We start from the raw sequence: 13774 nt of genomic DNA, 5'->3' as shown, positions 1-13774 counted from the left end.
ACAATGATACATGAGTAAGAAATCTATAGATTACAAGTTTGACTCATGTTTCATGGGTTTTTAGAAATGGGAGGAATGTATCATGAGACTGCTTGCTCCCTTTTATATCTCTTCAATAAAAAGGATCACATATGCCTAATTCCCTCCTTAGCGTGCAGAATCTATCTTCACTCAAGGGTTTTGTGAATATGTCGGCTAATTATTTTTCAATGCATATATGCTCAATACATATGTTTCCATGTTGCACATGATCCCTAATAAAATGATATCTTATTTCTATGTGTTTGGCTTTAGGAATGAGATATTTAGGATGTAAGCCAGAAGTGATCTCTAAATGTAGATTCCAAAGATAGTTTTGAAATCAAGTGTAGATGGAATCCTTTTCAAGTTATTTCAAGGAGTATCAAGAATAATATTCAAAGAAAGCACGAATGAAAATCCAATACCCCTTTTTTTTTTTAATATATTAAGTATATAGCAACATGAAAGCAATCTAATTAATTTTTAGAGTATAGTATAAGAGCAGATAAAGATCAAAACTTATATACTCGAAAAACATAAGATTATGTTGAATCCTTAATTCTTAATGACTTCAAAGTTCTTTCATGATATAAAAGTATTGGAGCATAGATACCAAAATATGAATTTATGCAATGTAGGATACATAAAATTCAGGGCTTTGAAAGTTCTTTTAAAGCTCTCTTAAGGACTTTCTTTTACTCCTTTAAAGATCATAGCATCAAAATCAATTAAAATGAATTGGCTCAGGATTGAAACACTAAAGTGCAAGCCAATAAGAGCTCATTAGTGGATTCCAAAGTAAATTTTCAATACTAAGACAAATGGAATTCTTTTCACTTAGTTTTCAAAACAAGTGATTTACCAATTAAGTACACATGAAAATCCAACTTTCAAAAGATATTCAATGAAGCACAAAGTTTAATACCAAAATATGCTTAAATTGATATCAGTTTGAAACCAATTTGACATTAAAAGCATGCTAAAAGTCCTTTGCCAAATTTACATAGAGTAATCTTTGATGATTTAGCTTTAAGTCATGTCTCTTTCTTGTATGCAAGGCTCTTGATATCAATTCATGCTTTGTAAGTAAAACAGTTAAATTCAGAAATTAACAAGAATGATCATGAATCAAATATAAAACATTCAAGGTGTATATTTATAAATTTCAATTTCTTAGTCATAGTTTCTCAGCAATGTATACATGAAGCACAATAAATCTTTTTAGTATCAAAATAAAATCATATGTTTAGAAACATTAGTTCGCAATCAAGATTATTAAAAAATACATCATTTAGACCAATTTTAATAAACTTATAAGATAGAAAATGATATGTTTCAGATGCGTATCGGAGCAAACAATTAAGGCATCAAAATTAATTCTATTTTTCTTAGACCGTAGTTTTCATCCAGGAATCCTATTGAGTTATTCTTAAAAATGATGCAATCATTGAAGCATATAATGAAAGTTACAAAAATGCAACGATAGAAGCATTTTTAAATTAAGTTTAAGCTTTTATACTAAATCAGATTCTGAATTTCATAAAAAAAATTTTGAAGGAGGCTTTCAGGATTATAATTTGAGATATGCATCTTCTACATTGTAGCTCATCTTAAATTATTAAGATTGAAAACACATATTTCAAGAACATTAGAGCACATTCAGAATCTTTGTAATTCATATTGAATTTTGGTACAAATTGGAGGACATTATGTACTAATGTTAGGCAAGATAAAAGCTAAATCAGAATCAATTCATTTTGCCTAATTTGCAAATTCAAATTATTCTTTTTTTTTTTCAAAATATATTCATTAAAACAAAATGATGTTGTTGTTGGTAATAACATGTTTCAATCAAATTTTATAGGCATGAAGCATTACAAGTTATATTTAGGAAAGATCTTTGTTATTTGAATATTGAAAACATATAATTCAAAACATCATGTGACATGCAAAATATATTATGCATTAAAATATTAAGAACAAGCATATCAAGGATCAAAATCAATTCTTTTCAAATAAACTCCCCCTATTTAAATATAATCTTGTACTGATTTCATCCTTAAAGTGTGTTTTCAAGTGATTAAAAAATTTGACTTTCATTTACTTTGTCTTTCATTTTTACCTTCTTATGCTCTATACTCTATTTACTCCCTATCCGGTGGAGTTGGAAGGGGCACGAGGTACTACCACTAGCCTCCCTCTTGTGCCGTCCCTAATATACCCTACACCGAATAGTTGGGTCAAATAGTGCCGGGTACTACCACTAGCCTCCCCATTGGCACCATCCCTATGATGAGCAAAATAGAAATGTTAAAATGTTCACTTCAAACTCTTCCTGTTTAAGTGTAATTAATTACGGATTTTATCCCTTTCACAAGTCTCACATATGTGCCGAATGTATTATGCTTGTTTTTCTTTTCCTTAAGATTGAAGTATTTGCCTTTACTTAGATTTTACTTCTCTTGAATAAGATCCATTTTCTTTTCTTTATCTCTCTCTCTTTTTGTTATTCTCAAGTAATTTACATGAAAGAGCAGAATAAAGAAATAATCTTATGTATCATATAGATGTATATCATGCAAACAATATTTTCATTATGCTCAAGAATTCATAGCTTCTCACAAGTCAACTCAAATCAGCATTTTAAGCATATACTTGTGTATTTGATGGTTATGATATAGGCAAAAGAACATTTTAGTTTGAGCAAACCATGAATCAATTTCATAAGTCAATTAATACATATATAGACATGATATCAAGAAATTAATAATTAAAGATTTTAACCATGCCACAATAAGATTTAAGTTATAGACTTTGCTCAGTTAATTTATGAGAGAGGTATCTAAAATTACCGATTCATTCTATATTCTTCAAGTCAAACTAGATTTCTTATGTGTGAACGTTTGGCTGAAGAAGGTCCTCTCTCTTGTTTGCATGTGAATGTTTATTGTATCTTATGTGGAGGTGTCCTTCAAGTTGAAATCTCTCATTTTCTTGCTCAAGGATCCTGCATTATTAACAAACTTCTTTTCTTTCTTGAAAGAAAATCATTAGTTGCTTCAACATACAAAACATTCATACAACATATTTCTTAACTAGATGACTCAACATAAGATATGACAATAATTGAATGTTGAGTCACTTTACTCAAGAGATTGCCTAAATATAAGCAAGCACATGTCACTTGAACTAAAGAGATAGTTTCATTAACCAAGATGGTTCAAGAACAAGCATGTGAGGCAATAGGAAGATTCATCAAGGTCAAATCAATTTCTTGTTTTCAGAATCAATTTAGCTTAGATTCTATTTGCTTAAGATAACTATCAATAAGACGTGCTAGCTAAGTTTTAATCAAATTATCTTAAACAGTTGTTTCTATCAAAATTCAGATTGTTACATAGAATCAAAATAATAAACTATATTCTCAATAAAGGATCTAGTTTTAATAAGAATAGTATGAATTGATATCTCTACAACTAGTATCTTTTCATTGAATATTCTATATGCATTGCTTGAAGAGTAATATCCAAAGAAATATTTGTTTTATCAGATTTGGCATTATTTTTATAAGAATATATCAAGCATGACATGTATGACTGAAAAATATAAAAGATATACAATATATCATTTTCTATTTTTCAGAAGATCAAAAGGAGTTTTCTAATAGAACCCATATGTATGACAAGCAATGATGATAGCTTTTAACAGAAATTATTTAAGTAGATGACTATCATACAACATTGTCTTTTTCATTTCTTCAAGGATTCTATCAACTCTATTTTATTTATGGTGTTCTTGGTGTAGAAACAATTGTATTCAATATTATTTTCTGTGCACAACTCAATAAGAAATTGGTTTTCAAAACTATGCCATGATACAATTTTATTTTCATAGTTTGCAAACCTTTTTTATTTGAACCCTTTTTGTGAGTTTGTGCCAATGCAGAAAATATTTTAATTTAAGTGCCAAGAACAAAACCAATATTAGCTTTGAGAAATTTTCCACAATTACAAAATCAGAAAGCTTATCTCCTAGGTTCACAATCCTAGAGATCCAAATAAGTTCTTATGGAGAATTTTCAAAGGCTAAAGGTGAAAACAATATTTTTAGATTTAGAAATGATTCTAGTTTATTTTTCTAGATGACATACATAGCAAACTTTGACCTTGCAAAAATTAATCTAAGTGAACCAATGACAAGGTCTTTTGAGATTAAGTCCATACTAGTATGAGTTAATTTTATACGCCAAAACTAGTCTATTTAATCTTGGTATTCTTAATGTATATATAAAAAAAATATACCAAGTAGACATTCTTGTGTTTATGATCAATAGAAGATAATGCCGAGGATAAGAACTCTCAATCAAGTATATAGAGAATTCAAAGAGTTATTCTAAGATTATTGATTAAGTAAATTATCCATCAATAACTGAAGCATAATATAGGAAGATGGAGTAATTTGGATATATTTTCTTTTTATACCAAAAGTATCACTTATATCACAGAAATGATTAATACTAGCTACAATTTTAATATGAGAGGATGCAAGGATTACTAATTTCATTATTTCTTCCATTTTGGTCACTCTTCTTAATTATATTTTAAGTTCTATTCTTTAACACGTGTCTAGAGAACCCATTGTCCAGATTCATTGGAATCTTGGGTAGCTAGACACATTTGCTAAAAATGATCATGTTTTCAACTTAGAAACCCAAGTCCTTGCAGGTTAGCTATAATTGTTCCTTTTGGAACCCATATTCTCTTAATTACCATTTTGTCTATTAGTTTGCAGGTTTTAGGATTACAAGTAATATACTTCTGCATATTCTTGCTAAATTTAAACAACATAGATTTAGCAAAAACAGATAATGAATTTTCAGTTTTCTGTTTCTGTTTATTAGTTTCACCAGATTTGTGAAAAATTGTTTTAGGATGAATAGTGGAGGATTTAAGAATTATATTCTCGAAAGATTTTTGAGTGTACCAAGGTTGATATCCCAATCCAGCTTTGTCATATACAGCTCTTGAATTTTCTATTATTAAATTCAGTTTTTCAGAGCTGAGAGTGAATCTTTCAACAATAGGTTTCAAATTATCAACTTCTTTAGTTAATTTTTCATTATCTTCTGAAAGCAGTTCATTGTTTTTCTTAAGTTTATCATGGCTTTCAGTGAGAAGTTGATTTCTCTGATTTAGTTCTTTATTTTCTTTAATTAAGATTTCAATTTCATTAGTCAGTTTTAGTTTTTCATCTATTAGGATTTGATTTTCATTCTTCAAGTTCTTGTTCCTACAAATAAGTTTCTTATGTTCTAAATACAAATCAGAAAAGACATCATGAAGTTTATCAAATGTAAAATCATCTTTAGTTTTAGCATGTACCTCATATATCTCATCTTCATGTGCCATTAAGCATGAATTTGCAATATGATGCTGCTCTTTTTCTACACATGATATTTCAGATTTGTTAGTGCATTCATATTTAACTTCAAGCATATTCTATATTTCCTTAGCAGTTGTGCAAAAAGATATGCAATTAAGTTCACTATCATCTAATGCACAAAATAGCACATTCATGGCTTTTGCATTTTGCTGATCCATTTTCTTATCATGATTAGTGATTGTGTGTGGTCCATTGACTATGATACTCCATAAATCATAGTCATGTGCTTGAATGAAAATGCACATGCGTGCTTTCCAATATGTATAGTTTATGCCATTAAAAAGTGGAGGTCTATCAATTAATTGTCCCTCTCCTATAGAACATCCCACTTGGGTTGTCATGATCTTTAACTCTTGATTGTGAGATCAATGAGTACTATTGGAGCACCTTGCTCTGATACCACTTGTTGCCCAAGGTGACAAGCCAAGAGGGGGGGGGTGAATTGGTTTCTCTTTGATTTTAACTGTCTTACTTATGTTAATTGATGAGTTAGTGAAATAAACAAATCACAATACAAACAACAAGAAGTATAGTGGTTCGGTGCTCTCCTTAGCACCTACGTCCACTCCCCAAGCGACCCCTTAGGAATTCACTATAATCCCGCGGATTACAGTTGGATTGTTTTCCGGGCTCACAATCCAAAAACCTTTACACTTTGGTTTTCCGGGTTCACCAAAAACCTATGTTGGTTTTACGGGCTCACCAACGAACCTATACAATTGGTTTTACGGGTTCACCAACAACCTACGTTGGTTTTACGGGCTTACCAACAACCTATGTTGGTTTTACGGGCTCACCAACGAACCTTTACAATTGGTTTTCCGGGTTCACCAATCAACCTATTCCGTTGGTTTTGCGGGCTAACCAACCAACCTTTACAAGTAGTTTAATAAACAAAGGAAGAAGATTTAAACTCCTAGATGAGTAAATATAACAATATAATCTACAAAGAAGAGTTTAGAGAATATTTATCGCTTGATGTGACTTCTCTCTTCTTTGTCAAAGATGCTTCACTCTTCAAGGATGGATGAAGCTCTTGATGACTCTTTGAATCTGCTCAACCACTTTCTTTTGATTCTTGAATGAAGCACTTGGATGAAGCTTGCCTTGCTAGGGTTCTCTCTTGAATGCACTTGATGTATTTTCCAAAGCTTACTTCCTCTGATGAATACTCCCTCTTAAATACTTCTCCAACCTCCAAATAGTCCTTCCTGACCGTTGGATTGAAGAAACTAGCCGTTTATAGCCGTTGGGAGTCCAAAAAGCATTTCTGCACAACTAGCCGTTATGCTTCTGCCCGTGCTTGGGTCGACTCAACCTGTCCTTGGGTCGACCCAACTTTCACTTGGGTCGACTCAAACATTCCTTGGGTCGACCCTCTCAGAAAACACAGAAACTTGAATTTCAGCCTTCCTTCCCATGGGTCGACCCAACCATTCTTTGGGTCGACTCAAAGTTCACTTGGGTCGACTCAACTTCTTCTTGGGTCGACCCTCTCAGTAATTCCAGAGAACCATTTTCTGTCTGCCTTTCTGTCTTGCCTTTGGGTCGACCCTCTCAGGGTTTGGGTCGACTCAAGTTTGGGTCGACTCAACCACTGTTTGGGTCGACCCTCTCAGTAAATCCAGAGAACATATTTCTTTCATGTTTTGAGGTTCTTGAAGTTTGGGTCGACTCATGCTTACCTTGGGTCGACTCAACCACTGTTTGTCTGTGCCAATTTTGCAGAAGTGTGCCAAATGACTTCTTGATGTGCCGGGGTCGACCCAATCATCCTTTGGGTCGACTCAATCTACACTTTGCTGCATCTCAAGGTTAGATTCATTCAAATGAACAAAGACATGTATCTATATCAATTTATACAAAATATACTGAGAGTAATAAACTTATAAATGAAGTATCGATTTAACTTATAACATACTCTAGATAATTGCTTGTTAATCATCAAAATAACACTATCATCCTCAAATAATCATTTCTAAATATCAAAAATGATCACTCTTAGAAACTTCATGATCTTTAATTTTCACTCTATCTTCATCTCTATTTTTAAATTTACTAAAACTATATTTCTTGTATTCCGTTTTGATGCGACTTAATCTAAAACCCTAAACCTCAATTTTAGTTTCATCCACTAATACTATGTCATCCATAAACCGCATGCACCAAGAAATGTCATCTTGGATATACCTAGTAAGCTCGTCCATAACTAGTACAAAAATATAGAGACTTAAAGCAGAACTTTGGTGTATACGTTTTATGATTGGAAACTCAATTGTATTATCACCAAGTGTTCTAACGCTAGTAATTGCTCCATTTTACATACCCTTAATCACATTCATATATCAATGAAAGATCATTTTTTTTCTAACATCCGATATAATTCTATGGGGCCTCCTCTTATATGTTTTCTCCAAGTCAATAAAAACAATGTAAAAATATTATTTTTTCTCTATAATTCTCCATTAATCTCCAAAGGTGAAGAATAACTTCCACAATCAACCTTCCTAACATAAAACTGAATTAGTTCTCTGATATATTAGTGTTGCACCCCAATTTGTGCTCAATCATCCTCACCTAGAGTTTCATAGTATGGCTCATAAGTTTAATATTCAGATAGTTAAAATGATTTTGAATACCATCATTATTCTTATAAATCAGTACTATGATACTTCTTCATTTATCAGATATTTTGTTGGTCATTAAAATCTTATTAAATAAATTACTCAACTAAGTTATTTCCACATCATCTAAGCCTTTCCATATCTCAATAGGGATTCGATCAAATCTAATTGTTTTTCCTGTTTTCATCTTTTTAATGACCTTCTATATCTCAGATATTCTAATTCTATGTGTATACTTAGTATTTCTATCTCGAACTAGACATCGTAAATTATTTATGTAACTTTGATTAAATAGCTTATCAAAATAACTTCATTTTTCTTTGATGTCATCTTTCTTCAGCAAAACTTTTTGATTTCCATCTTTGATGTATTTAAATTGAGTCAAGTCTCTATTTTCCCTTCTCTGTTTTTCCTTTCTAGCTTGAGAAAGGAGGCCTAAGCCAAATAATCTATTCTCATTTCAATATCTTACTCACTGCTGCAAGGTGAATGTTGGGCTGCTCAACAAGTTGCAAGATAATAGCTTAAGACCTGGGGGCAGAGAATGGAATGTGGTCCTTGTAGCTTGCTCTAAAGCATCGGAAATTTCTGCTTCTGTGCAGATATTCAGGAGGATGGTAAAGCAGGGGAGAAACCTACTATACTCTCTTATGGAGCATTGCTTAGTGCACTTGAGGAAGGGAAGTTTTCTTATGAGACACTGCAGGTGTGGGAACATATGAATAAATTTGAGTGTTAAGCCAAATATACATTCATACACAATTTTGGCTTCAGTTTTCATGTGCAAAGGAAATCATGAGATGGTGACTTTTGTTATTTGTGAAATAACATCATCAAGTATTAAACCAAGTGTAACCAATAATGCAGTAATCACAGGATGTGCCAAGAACAACATCAAGTATTAAACCAAGTATAATCACCTATAATGCAATGATCATAGGATGTTCTAAGAAGAAGATGGGCAGGGTTGCTTTCGAGTGGTTTCACCGCATGAAAGTCTGAAGTATCAAGCCAAATCAGATTACTCATGAAATGCTAATTGAAGCCCTTGCACAAGATGGTAAACCAAGACATGCATATGAGATGTACTTGAGGGCCTGTGATGAGGGAGGAGCTACATCTTTCTTCAAAACCATATGATGCTATTATAGAGTCATGTGGGGCTATTGGTACAAGCACAGGTCTTAATGCTTTAGGTCCTAGACCTGCAGTGACAAGGAAAAACATAAAGATGCAGAAGAATTTGTCGGTTTTCTGTGACTATATTTTTGTTAATGTTTCATGTAATTTGCACTATAATTTGTACTATATTACTTCCAACAATATGCATTTTTCAATTATACTTTCAGGACTTTTATCATTAATGATTGTTATTAGATCAATGTCACCCACCCATTATTTGACTATGAAATAATAGAATTATTTTGTCTATTGTTCTGATGCCTCATAATTTTCACTTTTTCATAACAGAAACAAAATTTCAGCTTCCTTTCTGTGATTTAGCTGGAAAGGTAAATGAACTTTATGTTCCACATGATAAGAAATATGACCATGCTTCATGAGCTTATGCATCTGATTCAGATTTCAAATTGAATAAAAAATTTTCCACGCATATGAATAGAAATTTCTTTCTAACAAAATTCCTGGTTTACAGTAATCGTCTTTGCTAAATTCTGGCAACCTATCTCTTCAAAATGATTTTTAACTTGTTTCAAAACACGTTTCTTCTCATTTAAAACTGCCGATGCTTTACAAATTGGTTTCATACTTTCATAGGCTACAAAATTGAACCTTGCTTTTAACTTCTGCACTAGACTGGATTTTTCAATAAACTCCTTAGAGGGCATGAGATTATTTATGCATTGGAGACTGATATTAAACCAACTGCTTAAGTACTTCTCAGAAAACTACATGTACCATTTATTAGGAATAGCTCAGACAGCAGACTTTATTATGAGAACTTGCATCCATGACTAGTGATCAAATCCAGTTTACAGAATGTTGTGAAACTGACCACACAATCTGAATTCTCCATATTGCTACCTTAAACAATCCTGACACCCTAAAAGCTTATTGTTATAAGCCACAATGCTATAAATCAGCAGCCACAGGATATAGTGGTCTGATGATGATTTATGCTAACAAATGTAAAGGAGATGGTTTCCATAGCAGTCATTTTAAGGTAATAGAAAGCTAATTAATTTCCTTATGTATGTGTAGGTTGAAGCTGCTTAGGATTGTCAGGGTTCATGAGATGCTTTGCTGACAACTAGATCTTTATCTTCCTGATAGAGCATATGTCATTGACAAGAAATCTTATAACCAGATTCTTTTTTCAATGGCTTCAAAAGAGCATCAGGAAGGTAGCTCCTAAATTTAGAGACGAGTTATCCAGGGAGGCAAATGTCTAGATTCTCTGCCGTGTGATCCTATTGCTAAGTTGATGGGATCCATATTTGAGATTGTGCAGCATCTAAGATGTGACTTGCTTCTATCATAGAACAATGGTTACAGTGACTTAAACTGCAAGAGAAGGCAGTAGTTGGATTTTAATTGGTCTGGAGCAAAGTACGTTGTCCCGATACCAGACCTTGTACTAGTATAATATGGTACATTTTATAGCATCTGGTTAGGTACGGTATGGTGTACCATAGTCTGGAGGATACATTTCTGAATTCCTTGCCAAGCAGTGAGTCATGCCTTAATCATCTATTATCCTTATTTAACCTTAACTAAGATGCCTTTTTCAAGGTAGTCTCTATACAATGTGATATTTCAGGCTCTAGACTTGGTGACCGTTATAGCAGAGATGATCCAAATGACTAAGCTTTCAATTAGAATCAAGTCTGCTCTCATCAAATCACGATTCTTAATATTTCATAACAAATTATTCAAAAAACATGATAACAAATAATTAGTGAAATTCAACAAGAAAACATAGTACTATAAAATTCGAACAAAATGGGTCGCCCGATGCTTTTACTTGTTCAAGCCTTCCAATTTTTCCGAGTCAAGTTGACTTGACTCTTTTGTTAACTTGACAAAATCAATAATCTTATACATTCAAATTCATAGGTCAAGTCAACTTGATGTATGATCTTCACCTCGTAAACTCCGGTTATAAACTCAATGAGATTTTAGCCACTGGTGGCTTTCGAGATGTTGCACTGAAGTTGTATCACAGTCAAGACTAGATATGCAGGGCCAAAAGCTAAAACAACTGCATGCTGTCTATGTTACTTGTTGAGACTGGATCCTGGTCCATAAATAGAACACATTTTTAGCTCATAGGATTATTTATGCAAAGCCATTGGTTGGATTATAACTATTGCTTCCACCTGAGCAGAGAGGGCATTAATTATACAATCTAGCTAATATCTCGTGTGTTAGTACTTTGGCTGATGGAAACTAATATATACAACATCTCAGTTGAAGTTATATCAATATATTGATAAAGAATTTATATTTAATATTTATTTTTAATTATTATATATTTATAATGATTGTTATTATCATTTTTTACGATATTAGCTGCGAGATATCCCAGTGAGATTTTGAAATATCCTGGCTTTCTCTAATATTTCTGAACTTTACGTTTCGGCTAAGATGATTCTTACATCGATCTATTCGAGTCTCGGCTGCCATATTGGAAGGCCAAGATGTTTAAATTTAAAAATCTTGGTTTTACGGTCTTAACAATAAAATTTATATTTATCTGAGATCTAGGCATAATTAGCAAACTTGAACTTTGTAGATTTTGTACATCATAAATAGAGTTGTGAATGGGCTGGCTCTGCTAATTATTACATCTCATTGATTTTATAATTATAGTTAACATTTAATTACAATTTTGATCAGTTCCTTTTAGTCCAAACAAAAGCTAGAGAGTTGTTTATAGCTCAATATTTCTACCCGCAAAAATTTCTCTCAGTAAAAGTCTGGATTTCGTGATGCTAGAGAAGCCACAGAGTTGCATCTCTATGGAATTTTGATGTATTAGTCCTCATTGTCAGAACAATAACTATTTCTTTTAAAGTTATATATACCATATTTCGTTTTCGAATGATAATTTTAAGTTTAATTTTTTCTTCAAGATGGAATACTTCTATCAATGATAGACTTTCCACTCTCATTTCCAAGATGGTTGGTATCTAGCAATAGAAAAATTAAAGTCACTTATTCTTAAACATGAGTATATCAATAAAATTAGTCATCAGTAAATTTACAAAAGTTCATTTGATATAATTTTTTAAAGAAAAGATGATTCTTTTAAAATTGGATTCAGAAAAAGAGGACTCGCGTGCCAAAATCCTTCCACTTTAAAAGAACCACCACCACCAAAAAGGAGTAGTGCGTTATCACCTATCATAAATTTAAAGGTACATAAACCTTACCTTGTGCAGCAAAACAACACAGTCCATGAGTCCCTGTCAACTATCAGTCTCAATTTATTTCTGGCATTTGATTCATTAACATTTGGGCCCACTTACAGTCGCATTGAAGGTTGTAATTGGACTATGGGAATTAGCTACATTATTCAGCTAAAAGATAAATAAGGTTGAGCTGGCCCACCCTCAGCCCTAATTAGAACATTTTCTTATCCAGCACTCCAATGTTTTTTTTGAGGTTATAATGTATTAAGCCAATAATAGCACTGGCTTGCGTTCTTGTAGATTTGATAGTTGATAGCTTCTCTCTGAGTTGCACCTTCATTTGATTCTTGCCATGCCTTATTCCATTCATAAGGAAAGAAAGATTAACCTAATAATATTTCCTTCGCATATCCCATAAAATATATAGATAAATAGATAGATAGATGGATGGATAGATAGATATCATGAACACATAAATCTTAAAGATTTTGTAGCCATCTTTATAATAGTAGTTGAGATATTCTGACTAGTAAAAGGGCACTTTAACTTTATATATATCAACTACCAATATATAATTCGCTATTGCATTTGTAAATTAAATAAGATTTGACTAAGTCTACTAAGTGGAGCCTACTATAAAGCCAAACCACAAGCAATAAACATCAATCATCAACTGGTATCCACATCAAAAAAAAAAAATGTGGGTTCAGAACTCAAGAAATTATTTCCTATACAGCATGCACCGCATGGTTGTGCATGCCACCAATAACAGCCACTTATTTTTGTGGGCTTTCTTCATCAAACACTTATCTCAGTGCACTACTATGAAAACAAGAGGTTGTGATTGGCAGTATGCATGGCCACATGTTGCACGCCCTTCCAAAACTCAGCCTTGGACCCATCAAAAATGGAACAAAATGTTAAATATATATCGACCCGCTTATATCACTCGTCAAAGCATATTCTTTTCCTAACCAATCTCGCCACCCACCATCCACTAATGGCAAAAAAGGAAGCCATATTGTCACTCAGATTCTATGTCACAGATATGGTCCATCCAATTGGCATTATTTATATAATATTCATAAATCATCGTCTAATCTTATATGATTGGATTAAATCCATCCATCAAGTGGATCAAACCAATGGCTGTGGCCAACCTTTTGCTTTGCCTTTCTTACAATACTAAACTACTAATTATTCTACTCTCTACACGCAAGCATATGTTCTCACTACTTGCTTCTGAAAGCCTTCAAATACTTCTAGTTTGTCGTCTCTCGGCGTCGGCAAAGCGGTTGGATTAACCGCCGACTT

The sequence above is a fragment of the Phoenix dactylifera genome, chromosome 14 (genome assembly GCF_009389715.1).
Source record: "Phoenix dactylifera cultivar Barhee BC4 chromosome 14, palm_55x_up_171113_PBpolish2nd_filt_p, whole genome shotgun sequence".
Taxonomy (NCBI): Eukaryota; Viridiplantae; Streptophyta; class Magnoliopsida; order Arecales; family Arecaceae; genus Phoenix; species Phoenix dactylifera.
The sequence above is the reverse complement of the archived record's forward strand: the minus strand, read 5'-3'. Positions refer to the sequence as shown.